Source organism: Sorghum bicolor, chromosome 3 (assembly GCF_000003195.3).
Source record: "Sorghum bicolor cultivar BTx623 chromosome 3, Sorghum_bicolor_NCBIv3, whole genome shotgun sequence".
Classification (NCBI taxonomy): domain Eukaryota; kingdom Viridiplantae; phylum Streptophyta; class Magnoliopsida; order Poales; family Poaceae; genus Sorghum; species Sorghum bicolor.
Window position 1 is genome coordinate 50,692,022 of NC_012872.2, and position 21,977 is coordinate 50,713,998.

Consider the following 21,977-nt stretch of genomic DNA (forward strand, 5'->3'; position numbering starts at 1 on the left):
ATTATAACCAAGTATATATTCTTAATGGGACACAATGTGTTGTTCATCAATAAGAAATTTCTTGCATGGCTTTAACGATTATTTCTTGTTTGTGCAGATGGTTGATGCATTCGTGGCATTAAGGCCTCTTCCCGACATGTTTGGCTGAGCACCAATCAATTAAGACAGTTAGAAGGCAAGCACATTTTCGTCAATCAGCATGGTGTGTCCCTTGATTTATATTTTGCTGGATTACTCTGAATACAGTGTGTAAGAGTATATGGCAATGATCCTAAGGCTAGGATCGGCTGGGTTCTCATGGTAGGTGTCACTGACGCCACCTTCTCCGGCACCAAGGTACAGAACAAGGGCAATCCTGGTGAGGAACCTGCCTCTGAAGATGATGGTGATGCTGTCCATGTTGGGTACAAGAAAAGGACGCGGAAGCCCAATAGCAGAGTTTTCGGCCCAGACTCGCACGAAGCTGATGGCCTATTTACCTTTATTGCTTATTTCATTTAGGCCCATGTAACGGGCAGGGATGCCGTTCGGCGGCTCCTATGTATTGCCGTGTTGAGGAAGGGAAACGTGAACTTGAACACGAAACTGAAACCGAGTCGGTTGGCGTCGGCGGCGAGCTCCTAGCGATCGTCGGAGTCTCAAGTTCAAGCATTCCCCATGCTAGCGAATTCATACTATCTAGTACGGTAACAATTGTTATCAGAGCCAAATCCTAGAACCTCTAATCCACCACCACTCGCACCTCACCCAACAATCATCTAGGATGTCGCCTGAGGAACAATTCAGGAAGATTCTGGCCCTATTGGGAACTCGAAGGGGATCACTGAGTTAAAGCAAACCATGTCCGAGATCTAGTCGATGAAGGAAGAGATCAAGGCCTAGAGACCCAAAGTCGACCGTCACATCTACGATCTGGAGAAGGCGGTGAATCATCTCGGCGAATGGGTTGAGAAGCTCTTCATCGACCTGATCAAGTCTCCATCACCGACGGGGGAACTCTCCAACCCTTCCGTGTGCTCCGACCCTTCATCGTCGACAGGCGGAGCGAGTTTGGTGTTAGGTTCCACCCATCTAGAATCGTCCCTATCCGAGGCGACATTGGGGCCTAATGGCCACCGTGAAGAACCTCATCACCGGAGTGCTGGATTTGGGATGGTGTACACCGTCCAAGATCCACCTTCGGTCATAGGTACTATGAATCTCGCTAAACCATCTTTAGATTTCATGCTTGGTGGGGGTTCAGTATCTAGTGACTGGCAAGCTCGTGCTTTGTTAAGTGGAGCTATGCCTAATTTGCCTTTTCCTAAATTTGATGGCACAAACCCTAAGCTTTGGATTAGGAATTGTGAAACATTCTTTGAGGTTTACCTTGTAGATCCTCGCTTATGGATTCGATATTCCACCATGCATCTCACTGGTTCCACAGCTTTGTGGTATCAGACAGTCTAATCTACCCCGAAAAACCTGTCGTGGGCTGATTTTGTTGCTATGGTTAGTGCTAAGTTTGATAGGGATGAGCATAATCACCTATGAGGGAATTCTTCCATATTCGTCAACTCACCAATGTGCATGAGTACATTGAAAATTTCTGTGTTATAGTCCACCAACTTTTGGCTCATGATCCAAATTTTCCAAGCTCTGTTATCACCAATAGATTCATAGATGGTCTTAAGAGAGAAATTAAATTTGCTGTTATGTTTCATCAACCTCAGGACTTGGACTCTGCTAGTTCTTTTGCTTTGTTGCAGGAAGAAGCTCTATTGGATCAAACCAAGAGTAGCAACAGGAGGGGGGAACCAGGTGCTCCATATAAGATATCTTAATCAGATGGAGTAAAGTCCAATTCTGGTGGAGTCTTGATTGGAATTGCTTCCAAGTACTCTCCAAGCCCTGGTGATGATAGAAGGATTGGGGATTCTAACAGAGGCAAGCCAGGTGATGACAAACTGGTTGCTCTGAAGAATTATAGGAAAGTCAAGGGGTTGTGTTTCAAGTGTGGGGAGAAATGGAGCCCAGGGCATAGATGTCAGGTGGTGTCTCTGTATGCTATGGAAGAAGTATGGGAATTCTTATTTGATGAGCATGAACCTGGGGAGATACAAGAGCAAGTTGAAGATGAAAATGATTCAGGAGAGGATTTGATGGCACTATTAGTGCAAGCTGTAAAGGGAACTAAAGGTGTGAGAACTGTCAGGATAAGAGTTAGTAAAATAGTACTCAGAGCTATTCCAACCCATTCTTGGGCTGCCACCAAAAAGAGATGGAGATCATTCAATACCTCTTTTACCTGGATTAGCACCCTTCATACTTAGGCCCTATAGATACAATCTAAGTCAGAAAGCTGAGATTGAGCAACAAATTAAGGAGATGCTAGAGAAGGGTCTAATTAGGCACAGTGTGAGCACATTCTCTTCCCCAATACTACTAGTGAAGAAAAAGACTAGAGATTGGTGATTGTGTTGGCTACATGCATCACAATGCCATGACAGTAAAGAACAAGTACCCTTTACCTATTATTGATGAATTACTAGATGAATTGCATGGGGGCATCTTGGTTTTCATCTCTGGACCTTTGTTCTGGATTTCATCACATAAGGATGGCACAGGGGGGTGGGTATAAAACAGCATTTGAGACACACAATTGGCATTATGAATATCAAGTAATACCTTATGGAGTTAATGGGGGACCTGCAACATTTCAGGGAATCATGAATTATGTTTTGGCTCCATTTCTGAGGCAATTTGTGGTGGTGTTCATAGATGATGTGTTGATCTATAGTGCTACCTAGCAAGAACATGTGCAACATCTTGAAGCAGTTTTCCAAGCCTTGCAACAACACAAGTTGTATGTTAAACTGTCCAAATGTTCTTTTGCTAAGCAAGAGCTAAGCTATCTGGGTCATGTAATCAGTTCATCTGGAGTGTCCACTGATCTAAAGAAAGTGCAAATTATTGCTAATTGGCCTACTCCACAATGTGTTAAGGATCTTAGAAACTTTTTGGGGATGGTTGGCTATTATAGGAAATTTGTGAGGAATTTTGGGTTGTTGTCCAAGCCCCTAACCAACCTACTGAGGAAGGGTGTGGTGTATGTGTGGACATCTAAAATAGAAGCTTCTTTTCAAGCACTAAAGAATGTCTTAGTGACTGCTCCTATCCTAGCATTACCAGATTTTTCTAAAACATTTGAGCTAAAGACTGATGCCTCAGATAAAGGGATAGGGGAAGTGCTACAACAGGAAGGTCATCCTTTGGCTTTTGTCAGCAAGGCTTTAGGTCCCAAGGCTCAAGGCCTGTCGACATCTGAGAAAGAATACTTAGCCATATTACTTGGTGTTGATCATTGGAGGTAATATCTTCAACACTCTGAATTCATCATCAAGACATATCAGAGGAGCTTAGTGCATTTAGATGACCAAATATTATCAACACCCTGGCAACATAAAGCTTTCACAAAGTTGCTTGGTCTCAATTTCAAAATCATTTACAAACAAGGCAAGGAGAACAGAGTTGCTAATGCCTTGTCCAGAACCAGTCATGCTGATGGGTTTGAGTTATCTATAGTTTCAGTGGTAACCACACCTTGGGTTCAATCTTTGCAAGCAGCTTATGTTCAAGACCCTAACACTGCCAAGTTGTTACAAGAGCTGTCCATTCAGTCTCCCTCAGGCCATTACTCTCTGAACAAGGTGTAAGTGCAATCAAGCCCTAGTTGTGGGTTTTGGTGATAATGACCACACAATTAGAGGACTAATGAGATTTGTTGAGATGGCAAGCAGGTAAAATAAGAATGAGGGTAACACATGATATGTGAGATGGCAAAAGCCCAATTACCAAATGATGTGGTGATGGACTCAAAGGCATTTTAATTATTTAATATTTAATCTTGAGTTTAGGCTATGCCGCACTATAAAGAGGGATGCAAATTTAGTTGGTCTGAGGAAGATAGAGTGCTCAAGTATTAAAACTAAATCAAAAGAGAGACACTCTAGCACTTCACGAGCACATAGAATAGTTTTTTAATACTTGTAGTGTCGGAAGTCCCGACGTGCGTCAGAACTGATGACGCATGTCGGAACTGATGACGTTCGTCGGAAGTCCCGACACCTGGCCCTCTTGCTACCTCTGCTCGCGCTTGCGTTGGAAGTCCCGACGCGCGTCGGAACTGATGACGCATGTCGGAACTGATGACGTTCGTCAGAAGTCCCGACACGTGGCCCTCTTGCTACCTCTGCTCGCGCTTGCGTCGGAAGTCCCGACGTACGTCGGAACTGATGACGTGTCGGAAGTGATGACATGTGTCAGAACTGATGACGCGTCGGAACTGATGACGTGCGTCGAAACTGATGACGTTGACTGGTTTTGTATAGACTTCTGACCAAGTGAATAGTGTTTTTAGTATATGTCGGAAGTCCCGAGATCCGCGTCGGAACTTCCGACGTAGATCTGAACGGTTAGTTTTCAGCTTCTTGTATAAATAGCTTTCTCAACGTTTCTAACCGTTACGGACTTATTCTAAGCAACTCACTCACGACCCCAACAGCTCTCAAGCTCTCAAGGCTCTCCTCTCCTCTCCCCTTTGCTCCAAACTTCGATTCCCCAAGGATTTGAGTGATAGGAGAGTAGATTGAGTGAGAAAATCATCTAGCAAGCTTGAGCACTTGAGTTCTTCGTCAAGCCGGTTGGATTTGCGTCTATTACTCTTGGGTTCTTGGAACCCTAGCCGGCTAGGCGTCGCCCAAGAGCTCCCGATCTGTGGGAGGACCTTGGGAAGTTTGTATTACCCTTGATTTTCTAGTGAAGAACTCAAGTTTACCTTTGTGGTTGCTTGAGAGAGGCAAGGAGGTGAAAGAGACTCCGACCTTAGTGGTCACCTCAACAACGAGGACGTACGCAAGCCTTAGTGGTGAGCCGAACCTCGGGATAAATCTTTGTGTCCCGTGTGCTTCTTGTTGTTGTGATTACTTGTTCTTTGTTGTCTCTTTCTCTCTCAAGCCATTTCTTAGGTTTTGGTCCCGATCTACAAATTGGTGGCGGTTCAAGGTCAAGGAAGCACTTGGATTACTTCATCTTACCACTAGAAAGTGGGGTTGTAAGTTATTGCCTTCACAAAGTTTATTTAGGCACTTGTAGTTCATTTCCCGTAGGCGTCGGAACTTCTGACGGTTTGCGTCGGAACTTCTCACAGTTTGCGTTGGAACTTCTGACACTTTGCGTCGGAAGTTCCGACCTGAACTGTCATAACTTCCGACAGTTGCTGACAAGTGACTTTGAGTTGTGTAGAAAATTAGTAGATACGCCTATTCACCCCCCCTCTAGGCTTACCAAGGATCCTTACAAGTGGTATCAAAGCCGGCTACCTCGTGTGCGCTTCACTGCGTGAGGTATGGAGCCCGAGGAGGATCGAGCAGTGCAAAGTCTACGGAAGTCCGTCTAGAGGAAATGGGCTTGCATGACACTGACACTGATAGCAGCCAACTCAGTGTGTCGACATCAAGTAATACCACACTTCCTCATCTCAAACCTACCGATAGTGAAAGGGCTCTCAATGAAGAAGAGAAGAGAAAGAGAAAAGAAGCAAGAAAGCTCAAAAGAGAAGCAAGAGAAAAGATGAAAAAGCAACAATGATTAGATGAGAAGAAGGCAAGAAAAGAAGCTAGAAGGCTCAAAAGAGAAGAAAGAAGAAAGAGAAGGGAAGCTAGGAAGAAGAAAGAAGAAGCCAAAGCTCCCAATACATCTTCTAGTGAGATTTCTAGCAGCTCCGAAGATGGTGATGATGATGAGTCCTATCAATTGCATAGCAAGAAGGACAAGAAAGGAAAGGGAAAGAAGAACGACACCGACAAATATGCCGCTGTATCCTTTAACTATTCTTCTATGTCTATGACTAACCATGATCGCAAGTCTTTTATTAATGTGCCCGCAGGGAAGTTACCTCATTTTGATGGGACTAACTTTGCCAAGTGGAAGCACTTGATGAGAGCTTATCTTATAGGTCTCCACCCCGGTATTTGGGAGGTTGTTTGCAATGGGTTTGAGTCACCAGTTGATCCCAAGAACCCAACATTAGAAGAGATGAGAATCATTCACCTCAATGGTCAAGCCACAAGTGTGTTGCTTAGTGCTTTGGATGGTGATGAGTACAATAGAGTGATTGGTGTTGACATTGCCAAGCAAATATGGGATACTTTGCACCTTGCACATGAAGGAGTTGACAAAGTAAGGAAGGCAAGAATTGATTTGATGATGGCCAAGCTCAACCGGTTTGTTATCTTGGATGGAGAAGGGCCACAAGAGATGTTTGATAGGTTGATGTCCTTGGTGGGCAAGATTAGAGGCTATGGTTGTGATGAGTTAGATGATCATAAAGTTGTCAAGATTATGTTGGAAGCTTATTCACCAAGAAATGAGACCGTAGTCACTCTAATTAGAGACAAGAAGAAGTTTGAGTACTTCACACCAAATGATGTACTTGGAAGGATTTTTACATTTGATATGCAAAGAGAAGAAGCCAATGAAAGAAAGAAGCTTGGTGAGCTGCAAGCAAAGCTAGAAGGCATCAAGATCAATGATGATGTAGCTCTCAAAGCCAACAAGTCAACCAAACGACCCTCTACAAGCAAGTCCAAGTCCAACAAGCAAGCATCAACTAGCAAGACCAAAGCACCAAAGCAAGTCAAAGAAGTAGAGACAACATCATCATCAAGTGAAGATAAAAGTGATAGTGAACAATATGAGAAAGTGCAAGATATTGCTCTTTTTTTGAGAAGATATCAAAAGGGACTCAAAAAGCAAGGCTACAAGGTAGTGAAGAGAAAGTTCCCAAACAAGAAGAAGAGGCTATGCTACAATTGTGGAAGCACCGAACATCTCATTGCTCATTGTCCTCATGAAATCGAAGACAACAATTACAAGAGAGACAAGAAAGAGAGCAAGACCGACTACAAAAAGAGCAAAAGACACATGGGAGAAGCTCGCATTGGACATGAATAGGACTCAACAAAAGATAGCTCAAGTGAGGAGGATGAGAAGATTGCAACTGTGGCTATTCACGAGCCATCCTCCACACCAAGGCTCTTCAACAACATGTTTGATGATGACTACTACTCCCCTCACATTTGTCTTATAGCAAAGGGTGAGAAGGTAAAATCCAAATCCAATCCTTCTCCCCCTAGTGAGACATCTAGTAGTGATATAAGTGATTACTCTAGTGATGATGTGTCTAGTGATGAAGAAATTGATAACATAACTAAAAATTTGGATAGCAAGACCAAACTGTTCATCACTAAGCTAATGGAGGATTTAGAGAGTGTTCAAGCTGAGTTAGAATCTAGTGAAGAGACTCTTATCAAACAAGAGAACCTTTACATTGCTAGCAAGGAAGCTCTTATTTTAGAGAGAAGTGAGGTGGAATCCTTGCACAAGGCTTTGGCCAAAGAGCAAGGGGACCATGCTATCACAAAGAAAGCAAATATTGCCCTCAAGCAAAAGTAGTGTGACTTAGATGGAAAGTACAAGCAACTTGAGGAACAATATAGCATTCTTTGGGATAGCAACTCACATCCCTCTAAGACAAAGGATGGCTCTACTCCCTCCACTAGTCAAGGTTGTGGAAAATGTTATAATCTTGATTTGAATGCTCATTCTACTAACCTTGTTAACATAGAGACTATGAGAAAGGAGATTGAAAGGCTCAATGAGATCATTAGTAAGAATTACTTGGGTGGTAAGGCTCAAGTGAGTGATAAAAGGGAAAATGATCCAAAAGGGCCTCAATTCAAGCAAGGGAGACATCCCTCAATCAAGTATGGGCTTGGACACATAATAGGAGCCAAGACAAATGGAAGAAAGATAATCAATGGCTATGAGTGTGTCAAGTTTGAAAGGAAGGGCAAAATTGGTGTAGAGCGGCCTGCACAGATTGTGACAGTACAACGTCCCCGAGCGGTAGTGCCACATAGTGGCAATACCATGATGAAGGGCGGTAATGTCACGCCCCGCAAAAATGGGAAGGCTACCAATTTTGTTCCTAATCAAACTAAGCCCGAAAAGAAAGTGACATACAAGGAAAAGAAGATTTCCCAGAAGCCAAAGGAATTAATATGGGGAACTCCAAACAAGTATGCTTATCAACCAAAGGTCCATGCACCTCGACAAAGCTTGTCATCATGCTTTGTGTTGAAAAGTAACAACCGTGGTGAAGTTGTTGCTAAGTATGTTGGCAAGGAGACCAATGTCTACAAGAATACTTCCATTTGGGTTCCTAAGATACTTGTGACTAACATGCAAGGCCCCAAGTCTATTTGGGGACCTAAATCTAGCAACTAAACTTGTTTTGCAGGCATACTCCTCCGGTGGATCAAGTTGGGTGCTTGATAGTGGATGTACAAATCATATGACCGGAGAAAGGAGTATGTTCCAATCATATACCCCAAAGGTGGACTCAAATGAGAACATTGTCTTTGGAGACAATTCTAAAGGGGATGTGCTTGGTCTCGGTAAAGTTGCTATAACCCTTGAGCATTCAATTACAAATGTTTTGCATGTTGATTCGTTGAGCTACAATTTGTTATCCGTTTCTCAATTGTGTGAGATGGGTTACAATTGTCTCTTTACGGATAAGGGTGTGGAAGTCTTTAGAAGGGAGGATTCCTCTATTATCTTTACGGGTCGTTTAAAGAATAAGCTTTACCTAGTTAATTTCAATAAAAGTAAAGCTAATCTTGAGACCTGTTTAGTGGCAAAATCTAGCATGGGTTGGCTTTGGCATCGCCGACTAGCCCATGCTGGGATGAGGAACTTGGCCAAACTTCAAAAGGATGAACACATTCTTGGACTAACAAATGTTCACTTTGAGAAAGATAGGATATGTAGAGCTTGTCAAGTCGGAAAGCAAGTTGGCGTACCTCACCCACCAAAGAGCATCATGACCACCACACAACCGTTGGAGCTCATCCACATGGATCTCTTTGGACCGGTCGCCTACCTAAGTATCAGGGGTAACAAATATGGTCTTGTTATTGTTGATGACTATTCCCGTTTCACTTGGGTATTTTTCTTGTTTGATAAGTGTCAAGTTAGGGACAAAGTGAAGACATTTGTTAGAAGAGCTCAAAACGAGTTTGGTCTCCCCATCAAGAAGATGAGAAGTGATAATGGGACCGAATTCAAGAACACTCAAGTTGAGGAGTTCCTTGATGAAGAGGGCATCAAGCATGAGTTCTCAAGTCCATACACCCCTCAACAAAATGGTGTAGTAGAGAGGAAGAATCGAACACTCATTGATATGGCAAGGACAATGCTAGATGAGTACAAGACTTCAGATTTGTTTTGGTGTGACGCTGTCAACACCGCTTGCCATGCCATCAATCGCCTCTACCTACACAAGAAATTGAAGAAAACTTCATATGAGCTTCTAACCGGTAACAAACCAAAGGTGTCTTACTTTAGAGTGTTTGGGTGTAAGTGTTTCATACTTAACAAGAAACCCAAAACATCTAAGTTTGCACCTAAATTTGATGAAGGTTTTCTTCTTGGTTATGGATCAAATGAGCATGCCTATCGTGTTTTCAACAAAACCTCTAGGAGAGTTGAAATAGCGGTAGATGTGACATTTGATGAATCTAATGGCTCTCAAGTAGAGCAAGTTGATTCAAGTGTTGTAGGAAAGGAGGATCCACCTTGTGATGCAATCAAACAATTGGCTATTGGTGACATTAGGCCACGAGAAGATGAAGTCACTGATGTGGTGGTCTCCCAAGCTGCTAGTGAACAAGTTTCCGCTGATGTACCTTGAAAGGATCAAGATGCCCAAGAGGGGGGGGTGAATTGGGCTTCTCTTAAAAATTTAAGCAACCTATAAGCTCCAATTCAACCCCTTGTGCCTAGTGAGACTTAGAGAGCTACCGAATAAAAAGTTTTGCAACCTAGTTCCAATCCTATTCTAGCATGGCAGTTCTAAGAATGTAAAAACACAAAGTAAATGCTAGAAAGTAAAGGAGTAGTGGAAGAAAATGCTCGGCGATGTTTTGCCGAGGTATCGGAGAGTCGCCACTCTCCACTAGTCCTCGTTGGAGCACCCGCGCAAGGGTCTTGCTCCCCCTTGGTCCGCGCAAGGACCAAGTGCTCTCTACGGGCTGATTCTTTGACACTCCGTCGCGGTGAATCGCCCAAAACCGCTCACAAGCTTGACACGAGCCACCCACACGAACTTCGGGTGATCTTCGTGTCTCCAATCACCACGGAACCGTCTAGGTGATGGCGATCACCAAGAGTAACAAGCAAAGAACTCTCACTTGACCCAAACAAGGCACTAGAGAGTGGTGGATGCACACTTGACTCTTGGAACTCACTAGAGAAGGATTCTCACAAGAAATCACTCCAATCTCAATCCTCTCTAGGCTCTTGCAACTCTCTTGCTCCACAACAAGTTTCTCTGATGTTCGAATGGGCAAGAGAGCTCTCATGGACGAGGTGGAGAAGTATAAATACTATCCACGAAGTCCAAAGGTCGGCCAACCGTTTTCCACTGAAAACGGGGTCACCGGACGCACATTATGTTGCACCGGACGCACTGCACCGAGCGTCCGGTGCTGCATAACGGCTAACTGTACTTCGCTCTGACAGGTCACCGGACGCTAACTCTCAGCGTCCGGTGCAGCGTCCGATGCTAAGAGAAAACTTACATGCTCCCTGCGCATGGGACCGGACGCTACCCTGTGCGTCCGGTGCTAGCGTCCGGTGCTCTGGGGAACTTTGCAAGCTCCCTGGGTAAGGGACCGGACGCTGCCCGGTGCGTCCGGTGCCAGCGTCCGGTGCCTAACCCTAAGCACCAACCTGTTCCAACTACTAAGGACCTCACCGGACGCACTCACAGAGCGTCCGGTGCAGCGTCCGGTGCCCCTTTGGGCACCCAAACTTCGTCGAAACGTGAACGCTCCAACACGAAGTTTGTTCCTCTCGATCTAAGGACTATCTCTGAGCTGCCTAGTGCTAGGTTTACCAAGAGTGCACCACACCTAAACCTAAAGCCTTGCCTAAGTCAAGCTACTAGATCAAAGCCCCTCTTAATAGTACGGTCAAAAGAGAACAAAGTCCTAAACTACTTTAAGTGCCCTTCTTCACCATATGGCACTTAGACCTAGTCTAGTCTCGACGATGTCCATCCATCCTTTGAAAACCGAAACGATTTCCACTATTAAGTTGGCATGTACGTCCCTGTCCATCGAGTACTTATTTACCATGACCTTACCTATGACTTTGCCTCTGCAAAACACACGTTAGTCATAGTAACCAACAATGTCATTAATCATCGAAATCTCTTAAGGGCCTAGATGCTCTTTCAATCTCCCCCTTTTTGGTGATTGATGACAACCTCGAGTATGAAAAGAGTTGAGGTTTTCAAAGTGACTTGGTTTTAATAAGCATGATACAATAAGAACAAAGAAATAAGTCATGCTTATATCAACCAAATCAAATACCCTGCATCCAAATATGTGAGTGATATACAACAGGATAAAAACATAAGGCTCATAGATACATTGGAGTAGAAACGCGGAAGCAAAGACAATATGAGCCAAAACACATGACAATAGAATATCACATTAAGCGCAAATCATGTCGCATAAGCCATAGTATCTCACATAAGTGCAATGCATAAAGGTAAACATGATGCATGATGAAGTAGCACACATAGAAAGTATCTCAAAATAATAAACTCCTCCCTCTCTAGCTAGCTCCCCCTAACTCCCTAACTCTCTCATACACGCACTCTCTCCCCCTTTGGCATCAAGCGCCAAAAGCCTAAGAAGACGGTGGAGGAGGCGGAGCTGTAGAGTCCCTCGGCGCGGCCACGAAACGAGCGGCATCATCTGAACTGTCGGCCGTCGAGGCGGAAGAGGTGGAGTGACCCTCTGAAACTGCAGGTGCTGGAGAAGCGGTCCGGGTCTGCTCTGGCGCTGTCACAGGCTGTGCTGGCTGCTCGAGTCCGGCTGACGAAGCTGGCACGGACTCGGTCGCTGTAGCTGTCGTAGCTGGTACGGTAGAAGATGGTGCAAGCTGCTCGGACGACGCTACGGACGACGACAGAAGCTCTGTAGTGGTGACTGGCGCCGTAAAGACTGCAGGGGCCTGCAGAGGAGGAGGCGTAGGGTCACCAGTCAGAGCACTGTAGGTGAAGCTGAGGTGCGGATCTGTCTGTGAGTCCCACACAAGCTGTGACGCTGAAGCTGACTGAGGGGTGAAGCCTGAGCGGAGAGGGGTAAACTGCGGTACCTGCTCAAAGCCTGAAGAGATAGCACCCTGAGAGACCTGGTGCTGTGGCGTCGTGAACGGCTGACTCTGAGCGGGTAGCTGGAGCGGCTGCTGAGACGGGCTCTGAGTCTGAGGCACAGGAGTAGGGGGTCTGACTGACGACGTGCCGGGAAGCTGTATCTGCGGTAGCTGAATCCCGGAGGCGGCCATGAGAGCGGCCATCATCGCTGTCTGCTGGGCCTGGAAAGCAAGCTGCTGCTCCTGAAAGGTGAGAAGCTGACGCTGGAGCTCATCCTGTCTGGCCTGCATGGCTGCATTAATGGCAGCCTGATCCCTGTCGCGCCTCGCCTGCTCCTCAGCTGCACGGCGCTGATCTGCCCTCATACCCTCCAAGATAGCAAGCAGGGCAGGGTCTGAAGCACTCGAAGAACCACCTGCCTCGTGATCATGAGCTCTGGGAGGAAGGTCAGGTACTGGCGGCTGATAGTCATCATCGGAACTGTCTGAGGCGAAGTCAAACTCGCCCTCTGCCTCTGCATCTGCAAATGCGCCAATAGCTGTATCCTGCTGCTCCTCTGTCTCCGCAACTGTCGCTGTACTGCGGGTGCCCCTAGGAGAAGGTGGGGGCACCGGTCTACGTGGAGCACGAGGAGGAGGAGCACCTCTGAGGTCGTGGTGCGCTCTCAGCATCTGTCGGGGGTCGTAGTGGGGGAAGACGGTGTCGGACTCTGTCAACTCCCTCTGCAAGTGAGCTGGCAGGGGCAGTGGCCTACCACGGAGTATAAGTAGGGTGATCCAATGTGCGTAGGGCAACTGACGCCGGCCCCTGAAGCTCTCTGAAATGGTGTCCTCTATCTCTGAGACAATAAGATCCCACAAGTCAAACTCTGTCTGCGAGATCAGATGAGCGACAAGCCACTGCTGCATACGAGTGAAACCGTCTCTGTAGCCTGTCCTGGGAATAAGAGTCTTCCTCAACACAAAGTCGAGGATCCTGGCTGGGCGTGTCAAATCTGCCACTGTCCTGCTGGAGCCCTCCCCAAAGGGTGCACGGAAGCATGGAGCTACGAAGTCAACTGGTGGTATCTCACCACCATGAGGACGACGAGGAGGATCCACGTTCCCGTAGCACAGCTGGTGAATCCTGGTGGGAGAGGCTTGCAGTCCAAGCACCTCTCTAGCCCTCTGAGCTGTCACTCTGTAGTCTGTCCCGGCCAGTGCGTAGTGGATATAGGTGTGATCTGGAGAAATCCACACTGACGCATAGAACTCTCTGACCCACTGCTCGCAATAAGTACCTGGAAGCGCTAGCAGCTCTGGGAGGCCATGGAGGTAAGTAAAATACTGACGGATATCTGCCCCGACCACGTTCCCGAGAATCTCCAGGTCAATCACCCTGTGCTCTCTAAACTGTGACTGAGAGCGAACCAATGCCTCGTGAATATCCTCCTGGACTATGGTGTAGAAGCGGGCACCGGCTCTGGGATCCCTGGCAGCTGGAAACCAAGTCGGAAAGGGAACGAACCGCAGCTGCTGGATCTCTCTGGCTGACACAAGGGTGAGATCCCTGTGAACCCTGACTGGCCTCTGGCGGGAAGCTGGAGTGCCTCTAGCCGGAGCGGCTCGAGCTGTGGAGGCGGACTGTCCCTGCGTACCAGTCCGGGAAGTGGCCTGAGTACGAGCACGCGTCGACCTCCTCAGTGGCAACTCCTGCTCCTGTCCCTCTGCTGGACCCTCTGCCTGGGTCTCCGTCTCTGTGTCCGTACCCTCCTAAGTCGGATCCCTAACCACAAGTCTAACCCTCTGTCCTCCAATCGTCACGGTCCCTGGAGGGGATCCATGGAAAGCCTCTGCCTCAAGCACTGCACGCCTCTGACGTGGCGTGAGATCATCCCCGATTCTCAGAGAACCAGAACGACCACCCCTCTCGGCTGCCTCGGCTGCTGCTGCAACTGCCTCTGCGACCTCTGCATCTCTATCACTGGCCTTCCGCTTCTTGGTGGCCAGCTTCTTTCCTTTGCCTTTCTCTGCCGCTGAGAAGCGACGGGGAGGATCACCTCCACCATCACCTCCTGGGGAACCTCCTGAGCCAGCTGTCGGTCCACTGACGTTCTTGGTGCGAGCCATAGCAACTCAAGTGTCCGACAAGCAACTGACCGGCAATGGAGAACAATGTACTGCAGAGAATTGACAAGAAAAGGTCTATATAAGTAAATATACCGACTAGAGATGAGATAAACCTATGGATCCCAAGAAAAGATAAGATTAGGGCTCGAAGGCTTACGATCCGAAGACTGGAAGCGTTCCGAAGGAGATGACACGATCGGAAACTGCCGGAGACCTCCAAGCCACTCCTCAAGGTGCTATAGAGATAGAACAAATCAAATCGCTGTTGAAAACAACAATCTAATCTATTCATACGATAAAACAAACACTTTGAGGGCGAGGTCCAAGAATCTTACCCCAAACCCTAACTCTTCGAGGAGAGAAGAGCACTGGCGAGGAGAGGGAAAGGGGGGGATTCCCTTAGCGGATCTGGCGCGAGGGAAGATTCCAAGGGCGCCGCGGAGGGCCTGGAATCGACGGCAGCGGCGGCGCTAGGGCAGGGCGAGGACGCGGGCGCGGCCAGAGAACGGAGAGGAAAAGAACCGGCCGCAAGAAACCCCTGGGCGCGGGTTATATCCGCCCGCCGCGGGGTCACCGGACGCTCTTTAAGTTGCACCGGACGCGTCCGGTGACCACCGGACTCATGCGCAGAGAGGTTTGCATTTTGGCATCGCACCGGACGCTGGCTTTAGCGTCCGGTGCTTCAGGTGACGCCTGGTGAGCACCGGACGCACTTCACCGGACGCAACAGGGATACTGTTCCTGCGTCCGGTGAGTGCAGTCTGGCGCACTGCACCGCACCGGACGCTCAGAGGCAGCGTCCGGTGCATCGTCCGGTGCTCCTCTGAGCACTTTTTCAACTAAGCTCCACGCCCGACTTTGACCCAACCAAGTTCCATCTTCAAAAACACACAACTAAACACCAAATGGAACTGGTATGAGTGACATCTCTCAAACCCTCAAGTTTTCACAAATAATTAGCCATAGGCTTAGTAGATTTTTTTTAAGAAAATAGTTCGAGAAAATCACCAAGGAGCATCGTATGGCCATAAAGCTAGGGGCTTAAATCATAATGAGCTTGGAATGCTCCCCCTATCTATGGACGAAACACAGCGGATGCTCAATAAATAACCGAAAAGAAAAGATCAACTAACAAGAATGCATATGAAATGAGTTGTAGTGCAATTCTTGAAAATAAACTAATGCTTGTCAAGTTTGATCCAAGGTTAAGCTTTTTCACACACTCAAGGGGGTTATCTTAACCATGTTAGACAAGCCCTACATGCAAGTTGAATTTTTGGTTTTAGCATGCATGATATGCAAAGCAAAAATTATTTACAAGATTCAACACACAACTTTTTATCTTTTAGTGAAGTTAGACATGTCAAGCACATTAAGTTCATTTCTCAACATACAAAACCTAGCTTCATCTAGGGGTTTTGTGAAGATATCCGCTAATTGATTTTCCGTTCCCACATTCTCTAGGGTTATGTCACCTTTAGCAACGTGATCCCTAAGAAAGTGGTGGCGGATGTCAATATGTTTTGTGCGGGTGTGTTGAACCGGGTTGTTTGCAAGTTTTACGGCACTTTCGTTGTCACACAACAAGGGTACTTTGTCTAGCACTACTCCATAGTCTAGCAAAGTTTGTTTCATATAGAGTATTTGTGCACAACAAGCACCGGCGGCTATGTATTCCGCCTCGGCCGTTGACAAGGCAACACTATTTTGTTTCTTTGACATCCAAGAGACAAGTGATCTACCTAGGAAATGGCACCCTCCGGATGTGCTTTTTCTATCAATCCGGCACCCGGCATAATCCGAATCGGAATAGCCTACAAGTTGGAATCTTGCACCTTTGGGATACCACAAGCCTAGGCAAGGTGTGTATTTTAGATACCTAAGAATTCTCTTGACCGCAATCAAGTGAGATTCCATAGGCATTGCTTGATACCTAGCACACATACAGACACTAAACATTATATCGGGCCTAGATGCGGTGAGGTAGAGTAGACTTCCTATCATGGAACGATAGAGAGTCTTGTCAATAGGGTTACCTCCCTCATCCAAGTCGAGATGCCCATTTGATGCCATGGGAGTCTTGATTGGCTTGCAATCCATCATCTTGAATCTCTTGAGAAGATCTTGAGTATACTTCTCTTGAGAGATAAAGACCCCTTCCTTCATTTGCTTAACTTGAAATCCTAGGAAGAAGGATAGCTCGCCAATCATGGACATCTCAAACTCCTTGGACATCAAATCACCAAATTCCTTGCAAAAATCTTCATTAGTAGATCCAAAAATAATATCATCAACATAAACTTGGCAAATGAAGATTTCCCCATTCATTTTCTTGGTGAAGAGTGTTGTGTCAACTTTCCCAATCTTGAAGCCCTTTTCAATGAGGAAGTCCCTAAGTCTCTCATACCAAGCTCTAGGAGCTTGCTTGAGACCATAGAGAGCCTTGGACAACCGGTAGACATGCTTGGGGTACCTAGGGTCTTCAAAACCGGGGGGTTGCTCAACATAGACAAGCTCATTAATATAACCATTTAAAAAAGCACTTTTCACATCCATTTGAAATAACTTGATATCATGACTAGATGCATATGCAAGTAGGATACGAATTGCTTCAAGTCTTGCCACCGGTGCAAAGGTTTCACCGAAGTCAAGACCTTCCACTTGTGAAAAGCCTTTTGCCACAAGTCTTGCCTTGTTGCGCACCACTTTGCCTTGATCATCCTTCTTGTTGCGGAAGACCCACTTTGTTCCAATCACTCTTGCATCTTTGGGTCGCTCTTCAAGTGTCCATACTTGGTTGCGAGTGAAGTTATTCAACTCCTCTTGCATGGCCATGATCCAATCCGCATCACGAAGAGCTTCCTCTATAGTCTTTGGTTCATCTTCAAGAGACACAAAGGCGTGATGTTCAATAAATAAAGCATGTCTAGAACGAGTAGTTACACCACGTGATGGACTCCCGATGATGAGATCTTGAGAGTGATCTTGGAGGAGATGTGATGTTCTTCTTGGTGCTACTTGAGGAGTTGGTTGGGGAGCATCAACATCTTGTGCTTGTGCCACCGATTGCTCATGAGTGACTTGGGTGTCTTCATGAGCATCTCTCACATCCTTGTCTTCATCTTGTGGACCTTGTGAGGTGGATGGTCGCTCAATGATTTGTACATCATCATCATCTTCTTTTGGCTTGATGTCTCCCACCGGCATGTTCTTCATGGCATCCCTCAATGGTTCACCACCTACATCATCAAGATTATCACTTGCTCCTTGGGAGCCATTAGTTTCATCAAATTCAACATCAAATGTTTCTTCAACCATCTTTGTGGCATGGTTGAAAACTCTATATGCTTTGGACTTTGATGAATAGCCAACCAAGTAGCCGATATCACATCTTCTTTGGAATTTTCCCAAGTGTTGGCGCTTCTTGTATATGTAGCACTTGCATCCAAACACTCTAAAGAATGAGACATCGGGCTTCTTCCCATTGAGCAACTCATATGGTGTCTTCTCTAGGAACTTGTGAGGAAAGAGCCGGTTTGATGCATAGCATGCGGTGTTGATTGCCTCGGCCCACATCTTCTCCGAAGTGTTGTACTCATCTAACATTGTTCTTGCCAAGGTGATCAATGTCCGGTTCTTTCTTTCTACAACCCCATTTTGTTGTGGTGTGTAAGTTGAGGAGAACTCATGCTTGATTCCCACTTCATCACAATACTCTTCAATGTTGGTGTTGTCAAACTCTTTGCCATTGTCACTTCTAATTTTCTTGATCTTCACATCAAATTGATTTTGGGCATTCTTTGCAAATTTCTTGAATATTGATGCAACTTCGGCCTTGTCTTGCAAGAAGAATGTCCAAGTGTACCGTGAGTAATCATCAACTATGACCAAGCAATATTTGTTGCCTCCAAGACTAGCATATGTGGTTGGTCCGAACAAATCCATGTGAAGTAGCTCAAGCACTCTTGAAGTAGAGAGATAGGCTTTGGTTGGATGAGTATTTGCAACTTGTTTGCCCGCTTGACATGCACTACAAAGCTTGTCCTTCTCAAATGTCACATCCTTCAAGCCTCTAATCAATTCTTTCTTCATCAACTTCTTGAGTGTGCCCATTCCAACATGTGCTAACCTTCTATGCCACAACCACCCAAGCGAAGTTTTGGTGAATAAGCAAGTTTTGACATCAACTTCATTTGATGAGAAATCAACTACATATAAGTTGTTGTGTCGGAAGCCTTTGAATATCACTTCATTGTCATCTTCCTTGGTCACAATTACTTCCTTCTTCTTGAATAGGCATTCAAATCCAAGATCACAAAGTTGTCCAACCGAGAGCAAGTTGAAACTTAAAGATTGCACATAGAGCACATTGGTGATGGAGTTGTCATTTGATATAGCAACTTTTCCTAGACCCTTGACTTTCCCTTTTGAATTGTCACCAAATGTGATCTTCTCTTGGTTGTCAACATCTTCATCAAGAGAGGTGAACATCCGGGGATCTCCGGTCATATGTTGAGTGCAACCACTATCAATTACCCAATGTGATCCACCGGTCTTGTAGTTCACCTACACACAAGAGATCAAGCTTGAGATTTAGGGACCCACATTTGCTTAGGGCCCTTGACCTTCTCAACTAGTTGCTTTGGCACCCAAATCTTCTTTGGCCTTTGCTTGTTTGGTGGCCCCATGAAGCTAACCTTGACCTTGCCACTCTTGTCTTTCCTTACAATGTAGTGAGCATTGAAGGCAAATGGTCTTGCATGCTTGGGCAAGGGTGGTGGTAGTGGTGCCTTGCACTCATGAGCAAAGTGTCCTTCTTGACCACACTCAAAACATCTCTTTGGCTTTGGCTTGCTTGCTTGATCATGAGTGGCTAGAGATTTGATGAGCTTTGTTTGATGAGCCTTATATCCAATCCCACTTTTGTCCATCTTCATGACGGTGTTCATGAAAAGCTCACTTTGAAGATCCTTCCCTTTAGTAAACTTTGCTAACCCCATGGTTAGGTGTTCCTTCTCTTTCTTGAGCTTGTTGTTCTCTTGAGTTAGCTTCTTGATGATTGGGTCATTGTTGCTAGCTAACTCATCCAAGATGAATGTCTCATCTTCTTCTTGCTTGTCATACATCAAACCAAGCTTAAGATATTGATTTTCTTCCTTAAGTAACTTGTTCTCATATGCAAGCTTCTTGTCTTGATCAAGTGACTCAATCACAATTGTCTTGTGCTTGGCTTGATCTTGCAACTCTTTCTTGAGCATGACAATTTCATCCTTGAGCTTGATAGTGTCCTCATAGTTCTCGGCCACCACCACTTTCTTGCCCTTGCAATCAACACATTTGCTTGTGCTCTCCACAAGTAAGTCATCACAAGATGTGGCTACATCAAGCTTAGCAACATTGTTAGTAGCAACATGTGTTTCATCAATTGCAAGTTCATAAGCAATCTCTAGGTTGTCATAGTTTGCTTTTAGAGTTGTTAGTTCTTCTTTCATTGCTCTATATCTAGTGATAAGCTCATCATGAACACTCTCAAGTTTATCATGTTTTTCTTTGAGCTCTTTTAGAGAGAGTTTGAGCTCCTTGAGCTTAGTGGTCATGATCTCATTTTGTTCTCTAAGCTCATCACTAGGGTTAAGCTTTGCTAGAAGTGTCTCATTTTCAAGTTCAAGCTTTTCATTTTCACATCTAGTCTTTCTTATGACTTTTGTGTATTTGTTAAGCAATTTTACAAGTTCATCATAAGAAGGTGATTCATATTCACTATCACTCTCACTACTCTCATCCTCACTTTGTACCTTCCGGTCACCCTTAGCCATAAGGCATAGATGTGTAGAGGATGTAGATGGTGGTGAAGATGATGGTGATGGAGCATCAATGGCAATGGCGGCAACCTTCTCATCATCACTTTCATTGCCGGATGAATCACCACTTGAGCTTTCAATGTCGGTGAGCCAATCACCAACAATATAAGCCTTGCCATTCTTTTTCTTGTAGTGCTCCTTCTTCTTGCCACCTTTCTTCTTGTATTGCTTCTTGTCATTTTTCTCGTCATCACTTGAGTCATCTTGCTCTTTGTTCTTCTTCTTGTACTTGTCCTTCTTGGGCTTTGGACATTGATGAGCAAGATGACCAAGCTCACCACAATTGTAGCAATCCATCTCGGAGATGGGCTTCCTCTTGCTACTTGTGAAGAACTTCTTCTTCTTGGAGTCAAAGTTGACTCCATTCTTGTTGAGCTTCTTCAACATTTTTGTGGTCCTTCTCACCATGAGGGCAATAGATGCATCATCATCACTTGAAGTTGATGACTCAACTTCAATCTTCTTGGCTTTGCTCTTGTGAGAAGCTTTGAGAGCCAAGTCCTTCTTTTCTTTCTTGGCCGATGAGGAGCCATCTTGAGGATTCATGTGCATGTACATTTCATGAGCATTGATCTTTCCCAATATGGTGGTTGGTGTAGCGGTGGAAAGATCGCCTTGATGAAGCACGGTTACTATGTGCCCATATTTCTCAATGGGAAGCACACATAGTATCTTCCTTGCTACATCCGCCGTACTCATTTGTGTAAGCCCGAGTCCATTTAGCTCCTCTACAATGACATTCAAGCGAGAATACATTTCATTAGCATTTTCTTTAGGAAGCATTTCAAAAGTATTAAGCTTGTTCATCACTAGGTGATACCGTTCCTCGCGTTCACTCTTAGTTCCCTCATGGAGCGCACAAAGTTCCTTCCAAAGTTCATTGGCGGTTTTGTGACTCCGAACACGGTTGAACACCTCTTTGCAAAGACCTCTAAAGATGTGGTTTTTGGCCTTTGCATTCCACTTCTCGTTTTCTTGCTCTTGTGGAGTAAGAGCGGTGGCTCTTTCCGGAGGGGCAAACCCTTCGGTCGCGGCTTTTAGGCACTTTGTATCGCATGCCTCTAGGTATGACTCCATCCGTATTTTCCAATACGGGAAGTCATCCCCATCGAACATGGGTGGCGGTCCATCCCCGTTAGACATCTTTCTCTAGGCGGTGAAGCCTAAATAGTGAGCACTAGGCTCTGATACCAATTGAAAGGATCAAGATGCCCAAGAGGGGGGGTGAATTGGGCTTCTCTTAAAAATTTAAGCAACCTATAAGCTCCAATTCAACCCCTTGTGCCTAGTGAGACTTAGAGAGCTACCGAATAAAAAGTTTTGCAACCTAGTTCCAATCCTATTCTAGCATGGCAGTTCTAAGAATGTAAAAACACAAAGTAAATGCTAGAAAGTAAAGGAGTAGTGGAAGAAAATGCTCGGCGATGTTTTGCCGAGGTATCGGAGAGTCGCCACTCTCCACTAGTCCTCGTTGGAGCACCCGCGCAAGGGTCTTGCTCCCCCTTGGTCCGCGCAAGGACCAAGTGCTCTCTACGGGCTGATTCTTTGACACTCCGTCGCGGTGAATCGCCCAAAACCGCTCACAAGCTTGACACGAGCCACCCACACGAACTTCGGGTGATCTTCGTGTCTCCAATCACCACGGAACCGTCTAGGTGATGGCGATCACCAAGAGTAACAAGCAAAGAACTCTCACTTGACCCAAACAAGGCACTAGAGAGTGGTGGATGCACACTT